The sequence below is a fragment of the Columba livia genome, chromosome W (genome assembly GCF_036013475.1).
Source record: "Columba livia isolate bColLiv1 breed racing homer chromosome W, bColLiv1.pat.W.v2, whole genome shotgun sequence".
Lineage (NCBI taxonomy): Eukaryota > Metazoa > Chordata > Aves > Columbiformes > Columbidae > Columba > Columba livia.
In genome coordinates this window covers 6,125,634-6,140,754 of record NC_088641.1, presented here as the reverse complement: position 1 = coordinate 6,140,754, position 15,121 = coordinate 6,125,634, and the positions used below count along the sequence as shown (strand labels likewise).

Genomic DNA, 15,121 nt, shown 5'->3' with positions numbered 1-15,121 from the left:
TGTTGGCAAGAAGCGTGCTGCTCGCCTGGGTCTGACCAACGGATTCCGGATGGTTGTGGATGAAGGGCCCGAGGGTGGGCAGTCTGTCTGTCACGTACGTCTACCTATTCGGGGTGGCCGTGAGTTGGGCTGTCCGCCCGGCTAAGATTTGTTTGCACCGCAAGAGTCGCTGGACGGGCACGAACCGCCTCTGAATGGATTTTTGTCTGTTGCCCGTCAGTCTAGCCACTGTTGAAGTCTAATTTTGTGTGACGTGTGTCTGTGGAAGGTACTAAAAGCTTTGAGCAGCAGTTGCACAATAAAGATTTAGCATGGGGATATCACCTCTGTCTTGTGCGTCTTACTCTGAGGGGAAAGAGTTGTGCAGGGCAAAATGGTGTTTCCCCGGAGTGCAAGTATGTGGAACGTTTCAGTCCGTTCACAGCCTTCTCTAGACAGACAATGATTTGCCCAGTCATTTGAAGCGTGGCGCTGGAACCGCTTGGCAGTAGTCTCCCATGTGTGTGTCACGAGGCGAACTCGTAGCTTTTTGGAAGTGGTACGCAAATGTACGTAAAGCCAGCGTAGGCTGCTGCTGAAACTTGAGAAGATACCGTACGTGACGCTACAGGCATGCCGTACGAGGGTGGTTTCGGCACAGTGCAACGTGTTGGAAGCGTCCAACTCCTGTTGGAGCGCTTGATCAATGGCTGTGTGCGAAGGCCCCGTTGACGTCCCTTTTCTGGTGAGGAGGGATACGGCAGGAGAAAACGGTCGGCCTGAATGGCAGCTGCGGCGCTTCCGTAGCAGAGTGGAATATCTCATTTTGTCAGTTTGGGTCAGCTGTCCTGGCTCTGTCCCCTCCCAACCTCTTGCCCACCCCCAGCTCACTGGCCGGTGGGGGTGGTTGGAGAGACAGCCTCTGTGCCGTGGGAGCACTGCTCAGCAGTAGCCAAAGCATCGGTGTGTTCTCAACACCCTTCTAGCTAGAGCTACAAAGCACAGCACTACGAGGGCTGCTGTGGGGAAAGTTCCCTCCGTCCCAGCCAGACCCAAACCAAAAGTACATCACAGGGAGACGGCCAACTTCATCTTTCTTTAACAGCTATTAAAAAAGGGAGATGGGTGTGGGAAAGCAGGGCCATCCTTTGTTGCCCTTGAACGCTATGTTACTGAGGCAGAGGCACCTGAGACGCCCGCTGGAAGGCGTCTATCATCTCTTCTGTATCCCCAAGCCATCAGGTGAAGTTTGGTGACACCCGAGGGCTTCACCTTTGTTTCATCTTCCCTGGGGAGGAGATGGAAATGATTTACCTGAAGTAGGTGGAAACTGACAGGTGATGTTGCCTTGAAACTGCACTGGTGCAGTGTTTGCTTACTGACTGACTGAGCCAGGTAAGGTCTATTGTTCTGTCTGTGTAAACTCCCTAAGGCATCTAGGAGGTGTTCCCGCTTCTGGGGGCAGGGGATTGTGAAGAAGCTAGGTATGGCTTATCCATTCAGAGAGACTTGGGTGAGTGATTACCAGAGGTTTTGGAGGTCTGTGGCGCCTGGTGGAACGTTGCGCCTCACCTCGCAGGCAAGGTTGCCGATACTTTGCTCCAAACTGGAGAGAGGGTTATTAAACAGTGATCCGCTGAAGAATTGTAGAATCCTAGAGCAGCCCGGGTGGGAAGGGACCTCAAAAGATCGTCTGGTCCAACCTTTATCTAGCACCCTGTCCAATGGCATCTTGAAAACCTCCAGCGATGGGGACCCTACCATGTCCCTGGGGAGGCTGTTCCGGTGGATGATTGGTCTCACTGGAAAAGAGGAGAGAGGGGGGAAAAACAAAAAAAAAAAGAAAGGGGCAAGAGGGTCTTTGCCAACAAGCTGGCCAGACTGACAAGGAGGGCTTTAAACTAGACTCAGTGGGGGAAGAGGAGGGAGTTTTGAGCAACAGGGGCTGCTGACGCATTAGGAACCAACGAACACCTGCGAAACGCCGCAAAGGAATTGGGGCTTGAAAGGTGAGAGGGTCGACAGCCCAACTGAAGCGCCTCCATACCCGTGCACGCAGCACAGGTAACGAACAGGAGGAGTTGGAAGCCACTGTGCAGCTGGAAAGCTATGGGCTAATCGCTATCACTGAAACTTGGTGGGATGACTCACGGGACTGGAGCGCTGCAGTCGACAGCTAGAAACTCTTCAGAAGGAAGCGGAGGTGGCGGGGCAGGGTGGGGTGGGGGGAACGCCCTCTATGTAAAAAGAAAAAGAGAGAGCAGAAAAAAGGATTGATTCCACAGAGCTGGCTTGGAAAGACACGCGCTTTGGATTTGATTTTCTCCCAGGAGGCATGCAGCTTAGAGACATCTGCAGCTGAAGTGGGGCTTTCAGGGAACAGTTTAGAGCAAGCCCTGTTGGTTCTGCGAAATGCTCTGAAAAGTCAAGGCCTGCCCTGCCCTGGCAAAAGCAGTCCTTTGACTGGAGGGAAAAGCAGCACCAAAACGAGCCGCGAGCACGCTTGGGGTGGACTTGCTGCGGTAATAAACAACAGTAAAGAGTACTTGTAGCTACAGCAGCCTCTTCTGAGACCTCGTTGCCCTCCCGCCCGCCCGCCCACAGGGTCGCAGCACTACACGGCCCAGATCCCTTCGCGGCCCGAGCGCACGCAAACTGCCCGAGCCCCCGTGAGCACCAGGTCGACGAGGGCGGACCCGCCAAGGGGGGCGGGGACGAGGGCAAACGACAGACGAGACAGCCAATCGAGACGCGGGGTCGGCCGGCGGCGATCTGACGGCCCAATGGGAGCCGCGGAGGGCCTGGCCGAGTGGAGGAAGCGACAACGGGCGTTGTCGTGGCTGCCGAGATTATTGGGGCGCGGGCGGCGTGGCGGCGCCATTACTGTCTTCGGCAAGGTCCCTGGCAAGGCGCTTCCCCGCCAACGTCGTCTACGAGGACGAGAAGGTAGCCGCGGCTTTGCTCTGTGCGCGTTTCTTCTTCGCTTCCCCCCCCGCGCTCGCAGGCCCCCTGAGCCGAGGACCCGTTGCGCGCTGCCTGGGAGCTGAGGGTGATCACGAGGGTCAAGCTCTCTTCTACCATGGCCCGCAAGTAGAGAGGACCCTGTCTGTCTGCCTGAGATCTACAGTCCTCAGGCCCTGCATCCCTGCAACCAGGTTCTGGTTTGCTGTGAAGTCCCACCCATGACTTCCAGGGGCCTGGCCTGCACCTGCTGGAGGCATGCCAGCTCCACACACCCAGCTCCACCACTGCTGGAGTGACGCCAAATCCACATTGAGCATGCGAGATTGGTTTTGTATATTTTGTATCTATTCTCTATTTATTAGTAGCATTAGTAAAACCCCTTTAAAACCTTGACATCAGCACAGAAAGCTGAGCCGATTGCTTTGACCAGAGCCTAAGAATTGTCACAAGATAAGTGACTTAATTTATATACAGACTTGAAATATGCTTTTGGAATTGTATGTGCATATGGGGCAATATGAAAAGAAAGAGGACTTGTGACTTCATGAGCATCACCTCTCAGACACGGGCAAGAAATATTGAAGCTATTAGAAGCTGTTCTAAAACCTAAAGAGGTGTCAATAATGCACTGTAAGTCTCACCAATTTGGACAATCCGAAATTATGAGTGTCATGGTCCATTCGGTGGTGGACTTGTGATGGTTCGTTTACCTTGATTTCGAAGTGCAAAATTAAGGCAACCAAAAATCCAAGGGGTTATAATTCAATCAAACAGTGTTACTTTATTATTTTACCTGTAGAGCGGCATGCGATAGAAAGAGAGTAGAGAAAAGGTGAAAGGAAGAAGAAAACGAAAATGTGGGAATGAGGATTGGTTTACCACCAGACAAGTTCCAGAGGCGTCCCTCTGGTCTCCAGTCCCATAGAATCCTGCCGGTCCTCCGTTGTGGTTCAGGATCCTCTGGTGGGAAGATCTTAACAGTGTCCATTCGGGAGTCATCTCTTATGCTTCTTCACCCCCCCCTTGCTCCCATTGTTTTGAGGCCAGACTCTGCATTTGTTTCACAACCCAGGCTTAAACTGTGCAGGCTCGAAAAGTCCTCGCTTCTCTTGCCAGGACCCGTCTGCGCTTGCGTGACCTCACATTCAGGGGTCTCCTTCTGGTCCATTGGGTGACCTCAGGACCCTTGGCGAGCTTCTGGGCATGCTCTTCTTTGTTGGCCATTGTTTGAGGGAGGAGGTGGGGGACAGGTGTGACTGAGGCTGCAGGTGAGAATCCATCTTCTGGACAGCAGCTATTGTCCCTGGGTCAGAAAGACCCGCATAACAATCCCTTTTAGGAGGCGGGGGCTAGCTTGGCTGAGGCAGCAGGCGAAGTCCATACAGCAGCCATTGTTAGCAGTAGCCCCCTTGGTCAGAGAGACCTGTGCAACACAATTCGTCACCTCAGGCCTCTCTCCAAGTCATTGTTCATGCGTTCTTTCTGTCAGGGCCTCAGTTCTCCTAGTCCCTGATGACAATGTTTCAGGCAAACACTGTTCCATCTTCAGACTGACTCTTACAATGAGGTAATTGTAAAGCTGATAAAACTGCAAAGAAAGTGGTCAATGGAGCGACAATGTGTGCCCTGATTCCACAAAAAAAACATATGAGAGCAGGTGCTATGATAGCAAATCTTAAAAGATATGTAGTTGGACCTAAAATGCAAAGTTGTGCTAATCAAATAGTGAAAAAAATGTGTGATATGTTGTAAAATTAATTGTAAGATAGGGTTAAAGCTTCCATCTGGAGAGGTAAAAAGAGGGAATTTTCCAGGAGAATATTGGCAAATTGATTTTTCTGAATTACTCAAATGTAATAATTAAAAATATCTTTTGGTATTAGTAGATACCTTTTCTGGATGGCCTGAAGCTTTCCCATGCCAGACCAACAAAGCTAGGGAAGTAGCAAAGAAGTTATTAAATTAAATCATACCAAGGTTTGGCTGTTGCACAGACCATTTCTACTCTTCTGGGGGTAAGATGGGATTTACATAACCCTTGGAGACCTCAATCTAGTGGAAAGGTAGAAAGAAGGAACCAATCCACAAAAAGGCAATTAGCTAAATTCTGTCAGGAAACTCATGTAAAATGGACAGATGTATTGCCAGTTGCTTTACTGAGAATTCGCATTACCCCAAGAGTAAGAGAAAAAGTAAGTCCTTTTGAAATATTGTATGGGAGACCCTATTCAGTAAAACTTACAGGAAGAGTTGATCAAATGCATATTTTTGGGGAACCAAATGCTCACTGAATATATGTTGTCTTTGGGAAAAAACTTTCTTATCATTACATAGGAGAAAGCACCCGTAGCATTGGATGTGTCAGTACCTCCCTTCTGACCTGGAGATCAAGTCTGTCCTTGGACCTGGAAGGATGAACCTTTGAAAGAGAGGTGGAAAGGACCCTGTATGGTATTGTTAGTAACTAACACAGCTGTGAAACTTAAGGGAGTAATTTCCTGGATCCACTATGCTAGATTAAAGTACAGAGACTCGGTAGAAATCAAAAGAGATCACTTCTTTAACACTAAAACTTAATGAACTGCACTTGGACTGAAATAGAATCTTATATAGAATTTGATTGCATTCAAGGAGGTTTGTTAATATTCAATGTAGCATTAATATTAGCCTGTTTTCTTTGTAGATATCTGTTTAAATATGTATTAGAGTTACATATGTCTTTGCCCGTTATATGGTACAGTAAGTTCACAGACTGTTAAATCAGGAGAATCCATGAACCCAAAATGTACATTTTATGATGTTCCAGAAGACCATGCATATAGCTGCCAAGACCAATTGCTGGGTATGCACACATTTCACAGAATATTCAAATAAAGGGATTCCTATATTAAGAATACCTCTTCCTATTAATATAACTTGACCACTTTGGGGAAAACACTTCATTTGAATGTTGATCAATCTAAAATAATTATGACTGAGTTAGAGGAGATTTGGAAACATACTACCATTTTGCATGAGGTACAGAAAAACAATACCTCTTAAGGATTTCAAGAAGTTTGGACATAATTGATGTCCTGAATTCCTGATTTACAGATGTGGATTAAGAAGTTGATTGTATTTATTGTAATAGCAATTGCTATATTTGTATATTTGTATGTTATGTTGCAATGTGTAATGAAGTGTTGTGTTGCAGTCACTCACTAAAAGAGTTTAGAAAAGGTAGGACTTATTCGATATATAGATGCATACAAATAAGTCCTAAAGGAGGGAATTGTTATTACCACTTAAAAGAATGAATCCCATCTGCAATTGCTAACCTAAAGATATGTAAATCCTTTTAGTTTTATGTCAGTCTATTCATATAACAAAGAGTGACTTGCAAAACAATTAGTTGAGTCTTGCTTTAACACATATCTCGAGACTGTTGGATAAAGTGTCCTTTAGCTGAACATTGCACATTATATGCTAAAAGGATTATGTAATGTGATATGCAAATGTGTGACCAGTTGACTCTTTAGTACTGCCCTGAGTAGTGATAAGATTTTGTATATAATGCCTATTATTTTCTTTCTGGTGTGCTGCCTTTATTCCAGCATCCAGGCTTGTGCAACTCTGTAACAAACAATCTCTCATCTCTGTGTGCTACAGTTTGGCTCATTTGTATGGACACTGGGTGACAGAACCTTGTTTTTGGGACAGCATGGGGTCAATGCTTTTTTCATGCTGCAAGTAGCAAAGTTAGCACTGTTGATACAAGTCATTAGGGCAGTAGTATCAATACCTGATCTCCTGACTTGAGTGTGACTCACATAGCAGTATGGGCACAGGCTAGGTACTGAGTTTTCACATTTATGGCATTTACTGAGTTTGCATATCTGGGTTGAGGTACTTTTCTAACGCATTTTTAGCTCAAGTCTGTAATAATGTAGTCCTGTAATACAGTATTGCTATTTCTAGTAACAGTCCATAAGCTTTATACTGAGTTTGCAAGGCCTCAGGACAGGTGTGTCAGGCCTCCTCTGCCTGAAATTTTTTTGACATGGCTACAGCTTTGTATTACTTAGTTTAGCTGTGACAGCCATTTATCTAAATAACTACATGTCTGTGACCAAATTTTTACTTTTATCTTTGTGTGATACAACCATAGTTTTATATAGATAGCAATAAGAATCAGTTGTTCTAGGTAGAATGAGATATTTACAACTAACACAATAATGTAGAGAAATATAGGCCCAGTATGACAGCAGAGGCCTCCAAGAAGTGGAGACAGAGGATGCAGCATAGATGTATACATGCATGGCATGATAAAATATGGGGCATACGCCGGCATAGGAGATCCCACAGCTATAAAAAAGTCACCTGTGGTCACTTAAAAAAACCCGTGGACCTAGAGCTGGACAAAACTAGTTCCAGGGGTAACAAAACAAACAAAGAAATAATATCTAACATACATAAGTGGCAAGATATATGCCCTGTTTCCCCAAAAATAAGTCCTAGCATGATTTTTCAGGATTTTTGAGGATGCTCGAAATATAAGCCCTACTTCAAAATTATGCCCTAGTTACAGTTCACAAAAAAAGTCAATTTAAACAGTGTCCAGGCAGCTATACATATAAAAAAGTAATAGGTTTTGGAGCAAAAATTAATAGAAGACCCTGTCTTATTGTCAGGGTTTAAAGCAAAGCAACAATAAACCATGACAGATGCTGTTACCCCCTCACCCTCTCCCCACCCTCTCCTTTAGATAGGAAAGATGATAAGGAAGATAAGGAGGAAGGAAGAGAGACTTAGACTTCAAGTTGGAAGGGTTTTAAAGGTTTTACTAATGCTACTAATAAATAGAGAAAATATACAAAATATACAAAACCAAACTTGAATGCCTGATATGGAGTTGGTGTCACTCCAGCAGCAGCAGAGCTAGTATCTGGCTTGGATCCAGCAGCTGCAGGGCAGGCACCTGGAAGTCATGGACGGGACTTCACAGCAAACCGGAAACTGGATTTCAGGGATGCAGGGCCTCGGGCTTATAGATCACAGGCAGACAGGTAGGGTACTCTTCAGATGCCGGCCACGGTTGAAGAGAGCGAGACCCTCGTGATCCTCCTCTTATATAGAATGTATGACAATTATGGGATGGAATACTTGGTCAGTTTTAGTCACCTGTTCCGTCCACCCCTCCTGCAAATATGTCCCGTTATCAGTTAACCTTGGTTACCATAGTAATAAATCTAAACATGAGCTTCTTCAGCATTCCGTTGGTCATCTTATCAGCATTGAGTACAGTGTCCGAGAAAAAAATGTGCAGCTAACTTCAGGAAAGTGCAGTTACTTGGAAGAACTTAGCTGAAAGGAAAAATTCACTAAAAGAGAAACTGGTCTTGTTTTTAACAAAACCAGGACACTTATTTTTGGGGAAACAGGGTACTAATTTTAGATGTAACCTGGAGCTTCAGAGCAATGAAGAAGGAGTAAGGTATAAAAACATGTTAGCAAACAAGTGACTATAAGGGGATACTAGAGGGAGGAAGAAGAAACCATCAACATGAACATCATATTTCTCCTGGCAAAGGACTCCAGCTGCTGACAGCTTACTGTAACTCCCCCCTTCCCACCACCAACACCAGAATCTGACCCTAGGGCTCAGAGAAGCAATGAAAGGGTGAGCATAACACCAAGAAGAGGTGTAGAAACTATGTGTGTGTATGTGCACATGTGTGTGTTGCATTTAGTACTCTATCTGCATTTATTATTCTCTTTTTTCCTGTAATAATTAGATCTAGACTAATGATAATGGTTCAATTAGACTGTTAAGATTTCCATTATACTAAGTTATTACATTTACATAATTTAAATAAAAGTATTATATATTAAACATATTCATAACTAATATATATATATATATATGAAAATTGAAGTTGTGCTTCCTCTTTTAGCCGTAGACAAGATTTTGAATGTAACAAGGCCAAGAGCTAGAAATTGCATTCTATTCCCCTGCCCGAAGAGAATTGTCCCACTGATAAGGTAAATGCACCTATCAGTCTCATGGATGTAGCTGACTATAAACTCATCAATGGTAATTTGGAAAAGAAATTTGTCTTGCAAAATTTTATTCCAACCAGGTGGAATATGCAGAGAGTTCTTTTGAATTCATCTATATTTTGACCTCTAATCTGTAAGAACCCAAAATAAGAATTCCACTTGAGACAAGGATCATGTAAATAGTTGCTTTCATAAAATAAAGGCCATAACACTTATGGGAAGAACTAGCCCAGGGATTCTGTTCCAAGAGTTCCTTTCTTGACTAACCCATTTTTCTCAATATTCAGGGATTCTTAAAGGGGAGGAAAGCATTGTAATAGGAAAGCAGACACTGCTTCTCAAGACCAATAATAGACCAGGACTAAACTACTGTACTTGAGGTTAATATTGGACCGGTCTTTTAGCATGGTCTATAAAATAGCATATTTGTACTAGTATTAGCAGTCTAGAGCTGAGTTTTCTTAAACTGAAAACTGGTCTAAGAAAAGCAACATTGAAAAAATGTTAAAATTACATTTAAATTTTTCATCTACAATGATTAGAACATTCAGACAGAACCAAGTTAAAATAATACTTCTCTACTTTTCTCCTCTACAGGCTCACTTATTCCTATGACATCTGCTACTGCTTTACTTAACACATCGCTATAGATGACATGATTTCAATACTGAAGGTGGAAGTCAAGTTTCACATGGCAATAGGTCAAGACAGATTCCATATTTTAGTCATGAACAACCTACTTTGGTTATAAGCAGCATAACACACAGTATTTAAGTAGCAGTTGGTTACAAACAAAAAGTTTTACAACTAGCTCACTGCATCAGGACTAAAGCTGGGAGACCAAGAAACTATTAATTCTTAAATAAACTGGTAAATCACACAAGTTTAATGGACATGAAAAATATTAAATTTGTGTCAGGTTCACATACTACACATTTGCACTACAGAGAAAGTTCTGATTTGACAAACAGCAGTGCAAATCCAAAAACTGTAGATATATCTTAATGTATATTAGAAATATTTGTGCATCATTCAGTAAACCACAGCTCTACAGAGCACCAAGAACACTACAGAATCTTAGTCTAAGACCAGGCACTTGAACACAAATATAAGAGTTACAGCTTTAGTCAAGAAAACTATTCCAGACTGCTTGTCTGACAGTGTTTGTGATCAACTTCACAGAATCACAGAATGTTAGGGATTGGAAGGGACCTCAAAAGATCATCTAGTCCAATCCCCCTGCCAGAGCAGGAACACTTAGATGAGGCTACACAGGAAGATGTCCAGGTGGGATTTGCATCCTGGAGCTTTATACAAATTGCAAAGTCAGTTTTCATATCACCATTTTAATTTATTTATGCTTTTTAAATGAACTATAGCTGAATTTAACAGCAACAGCAACAACAAAATATCAGGAAGTGAAGGTGAATCACCTGTAGTCCTTCACTTGTCTACTGACACACAAAAAAAATGGTATCACAGTGGTTAACTGGCCCTTTTAAGAAGTCTGACATTGAACACCACCTCCAAGGTGATGCTCATCATCTTCATAGGCTTCTCCATTATAGCAATGTCTTCTAACTTGAGCCGGATGAAAGTCCATTAAATCCACTTGTTCCATTTCCCCAGTTTCTTCTACTTCTTGCCTTGCAGGTAGCAATTTTTCCAGCAAATACAACTTATCTGAGGAGAGGAAGCCACTACCTGGGAAGTTCACCTGAAATAAATAGCTGCAGTTACTGAATTTGGCTTTAACTGGCATCTCACTCACTACAGGTCAATTACGTGCCAGCATCAGCTTCATAATTACAGAGGACTTGAAAACCCATTGATAAGGAAACAGGTCACTTGCCAGTCTTTCACATCTGCCAAAAGTGCATTTTTACTATATTTGGCAACTTTACTGTCTTGGATAGTTCAGTCTTTTTTTTTTTTTTTTTTTTTTTTTTCTCTATACCAAACTGCCATATTGAAAGGGCTAAAAAAACCCAACCAACCAACCAAACAAGATATCCTCAGCTAAAGCCAGAGTAGGGGGACACAGCAGTTAGAGATTAGCCTGATTCCCCTCCCATCAGTACCCTGTTTCCCCAAAAATAAGACAGGGTGTTATATTAATTTTTGCTCCAAAACTTATTATTTTTTTACATGTATAGCTGCCTGGACACTACTTAAATTGACTTGTTTTATGAACTGTAACTAAGGCTTATTTTTGGAGTAGTGCTTATATTTCAAGCATCCTCAAAAATCCTGAAAAATCACGCTGAGGCTTATTTTCGGGGAAACAGGGTAGCAATTATACTTCTTCCTCTGACAGGTTTTTTTTTAATGGAGGAAATACAGAATGGCACCTTTGCTACCTTCTTCCATGATGTTTCCTCCTCCATTACAATAACGTTTCAGTATCTTGAACATCCTTGGGTATTAAAATACTTTTATTGGTATTTCTTAGGAGCTTCACTTTTGAACAGCTTGTGGGACTATGGTGGATCCGTGGATTCCCTGATGGAGGGCATGGGAACAGAAATTAGCCTTGAAGATATTAAGGCCTACCCATGAGAAAGATGGGAGTAAAGGAGTATCCGGAGATGTTAAGGATGTACCCGTGAGAGAGAAGGGAGTAGAAGAGTAACATTGATGATAGCAAAAATAGCCAATGAGATGTTACTGCTGTAACTTGTAACCAATAGTGAAGAGACACGTGAATTGGTAAAACTGTATAAAAATGCACTTGTGGCAATAAATGGCATCTACTACTTTCATCCTGGAAGAACTTGGTCTATGTCGTTTGTCCGTCTCAGCCATGACAACAGCTACAGGACCCTGATGAAGTGATAGAATATTTAACAGGAAAATGCTGTGGGTACTCCAAAGAAGCACAACTTACTGCATTGTGCTGGGTCCTAGCCCCAGCCAATATCTACGAAGCACTGCTCAATATTATGCTGCATCCCCAGGGCAAAAGAGGGAAAACAGACCAACAGCACTGTGGCTACTCAAACCCAGACGACAGGCACTGTAGCTGAACCAGAGAACCAACCCATGTCTGTATCAGTCTCCCCTATACAGAAAAAGAAATATGCAAAAAAGAAAATCAGTTTGTTCAGTGTGGGATGATGATGAAGTAGGGTCATCTTGAGAACAGGAAGAAGAGGTAGAACCAGAGATAATCACCCGATCCCTATCCCTGAGTGAGCTGTGAGGTATGCAAAAAGATTTCAGCCACCATCTCGGCAAGCACGTTGTTGTCTGGTTGCTCCAATGCTGAGATAATGGGGCCAGTAACTTGGAATTAGAGGGTAGGGAAGCCAAGCAGCTGGGATCCCTGTCTAGTGAAGGGGGCATTGACAAGGCAATTGGGAAAAAAACCACAAGCCCTCAGCCTCTGAAGGCAACTTCTGTCTGGCGTGAAGGTATCTCTTCAAGGAAGATGTTACCCATCACCCAGGCAAGTGGACCACCATAGAGAGAGGTATCCAGTACCTGAGGGAATTACCCATGCTGGAGGCAATTTATAATGACCATAATCATATGCTAACTCATTGGCAGTAACGTCTTCAAAAGAAGGCAAGGGACAAATGGTGGAGGAATTGGCTGGCCAACTCAGCAGTACGAAGAAATCTCTCTTCCTCCCTATGGGCCTGCATCTTGGCTGTGGAGAAACTGCCAGACATGCTAGCTGAGAAAATGTTCTGAGAGTTCCAGCAATCTGAGGTCAAGTTCTGCTCCCCACAAACTAGTGTACAAACTAGTACAAACTAGTATCTGAGCTATTATGAGTAAGTGTTTCTTGGCTCAAGAAAGAGGAAATAAAGGGTACACACCATGAGGCACCCTGTGGTTTTACCTGCATGACCATGGAGAGGACATGAGGAAGTGGGATGCAAAACCTACCTCGACCCTAGAAGCACAGGTACATGAGTTGCAAGGAAAAACAATCACAAAAGGGGATTATACCAGGAAAAATGATGTTCCAGTTTGCAGCAGGCAGTTCCCCAGACAGAGTAGAAGGGTTGATCTTACCTCTAACCCTCTTGAAGGGACTTCTGATTCATTTTTACAATAAACAAGTAGTGCATACTATGATCAGGACTAGAGGGGCCCTGCCTCCAGCCAGGTGGAGCAAAGTGACAACCAGGATTACTGGACTGTATGGATTCCATGGCCTGCCACATCAGACCCACAAGAGTACAAGGCTCTAGTGGACACCGGTGCACAAGGTACCCTAATTCCATCAAACTATGAAGGGGTAGAACCCATCTGTCCTTCTGGAGTGACCGGGGAATCTCAATAGTTGACTGTATTAGAAGCTGAAGTGAGACTAGCTAGGAAAGAGTAGCGAAAACACCCCCTATTGACTGGCCCAGTAGCTCTGTGCATCCTTGGCACAGACTAACTCAGAAGAAGATATTTTAAGGACCCAAAAGGGTACTGGTGGACTTTGGGCATAGCAGCCATGGAGACAGAGGGCATTAAATAGCTTTCTGCCTTGCCTGGTCTCTCAGAGGACCCTTCTGTTGTGGGGTTGCTGAGGGTCAAAGAACTAACAGGTGCCAATTGCTACCACGATGATGCACCGGCAGCAATATCGCACCAACCAAGACTCCCTGATCCACATCCATAAGTTGATTCATCAACTGGGGACTCAAGGAGTGATCAGTAAGACTCACTCTCCCTTTAACACTCCCATATAGCCAGTGTAAAAATCTAATGGAGAGTGGAGACTAACAGTAGGCTATTGTGGCCTGAATGAAGTCACGCCACCATTAAGTGTTGCCATGCGAGAACTGCAATATGAACTGGTGTCAAAGGCAGCCAAGTGGTATAGCATAAGTGATATTGCTAATGTGTTTTTTCTCAATCCCTTTGGTAGCAGAGTGTAGGCCACAGTTTGCTTTCACTTGGAGGGGCATCCAGCACACTTGGAATGGACTGCCTCAGAGGTGGAAATGCAGCCCTACCATTTGCCATGGGCTGATCCAGACTGCACTGGAACAGGGCAAAGCTCCGAAACACCTGCAATACATTGATGACATCATTGTATGGGGCAACACAGGAAAAAAAAAATCTGAGAAAAGGTTGAAAACCCAAATTCTTCCAAAAGCTGGTTTTGCTATAAAACACAGTAAGGTCAAGGGACCTGCACATGAGATCCAGTTTTTACAAATAAAATGGCAAGATGGACATCATCAGATCTCAATGGATGTGATCAACAAGATAACAGCTATGTCTCCACCAACTAGCAAAAAGGAAACACAAGCTTCCTTGTGCATTGTGGGTTTTTAGAGAATGCACATTCCAAGCCACAGTCTGATTGTAAGCTATCAAGTGACCTGGAAGAAGAACAATTTCAAGTGGGACCCTGAGCCTTTGAACAAATTGAACAGGAGACAGTTCATGCAGTAGCCCTCAGGGCAGTCTGGGCAGGACAAGATGTTAAAGATGTGCTCTACATTGTAGCTGGGGAGAATGGCCCTACCTGGATTCTTTGGCACAAAGCATCAGGGGAGACTTGAGGTCAACCCTTAGGGTTTTAGAGTTGGGGATACAGAAGATGTGGGTTGTTCTATACTCCAACTGAAAAAGAGATACTAGCAACGTATGAAGGGGTTCGAACTGCTTCAAAAGTGATTGGTACTGAAGCACGGTTCCTCCTGGCACCTTAACTTCCAGTGCTGGGCTGGATGTTCAAAGGCAAGGTCCCCTCTACACATCATGCAAATGATTACTACATGAAATAAGTGGGTCACAAACATCACACAATGGCCTCAAATAGGAAAGCCCAGTCACCCAGGGATCTTGGAAGTGATCATGGACTGGCCAAAAGAATAACACCAGAGAAGGAGGTAACATATGCTGGAGAGGCTCCACTATATAATAAATGAGAAGCAATATGCTCTTTTCACTGATGGGTCCTGCCGCATTGCAGGAAAGCATTGGAGGTGGAAGGCTGCTGTATGAAGTCCTGTACGACAAGTCACAGAAGCTGCTGAATGAGGTGAATTGAGCCAGTTTACAGAGGTGAAAGCCATCCAGCTGGCTGCAGAGATTACTGAATGAGAAAAATGGCTAGTGCTCTATCTCTACACTGACTCATGGATGGTGGTAAATGCCCTGTGCGGGTGATTGCAGCAATGGA

The 15,121-nt window shown here is 44.0% G+C and overlaps 1 protein-coding gene and 1 long non-coding RNA gene across 13 annotated transcripts in view; one reads left to right on the top strand and one right to left on the bottom strand.

Moving 5' to 3' along the window:
• The first annotated feature begins 2,397 nt into the window (after window positions 1-2,397).
• Window positions 2,398-15,121, top strand: part of LOC135577070 (uncharacterized) — a 36,260-nt gene continuing 23,536 nt past the window's right edge. The window contains exons 1-3 of one of the 12 annotated variants that reach the window (XR_010468667.1): window positions 2,606-2,925; window positions 5,278-5,375; window positions 8,877-15,121. The exon at window positions 8,877-15,121 is cut by the window's right edge and continues 23,536 nt beyond it. This is a non-coding gene — a long non-coding RNA (uncharacterized LOC135577070). The other 11 variants (XR_010468672.1, XR_010468666.1, XR_010468675.1 and 8 more) reach the window with 11 other exon arrangements.
• Window positions 10,313-15,121, bottom strand: part of LOC135577069 (dnaJ homolog subfamily A member 1-like) — a 32,709-nt gene continuing 27,900 nt past the window's right edge. Inside the window, exon 3 of the transcript XR_010468664.1 lies at window positions 10,313-10,699. The gene's annotated coding sequence lies outside the window, so the exon portion shown is untranslated. The remainder of the gene's footprint in view (window positions 10,700-15,121) is intronic.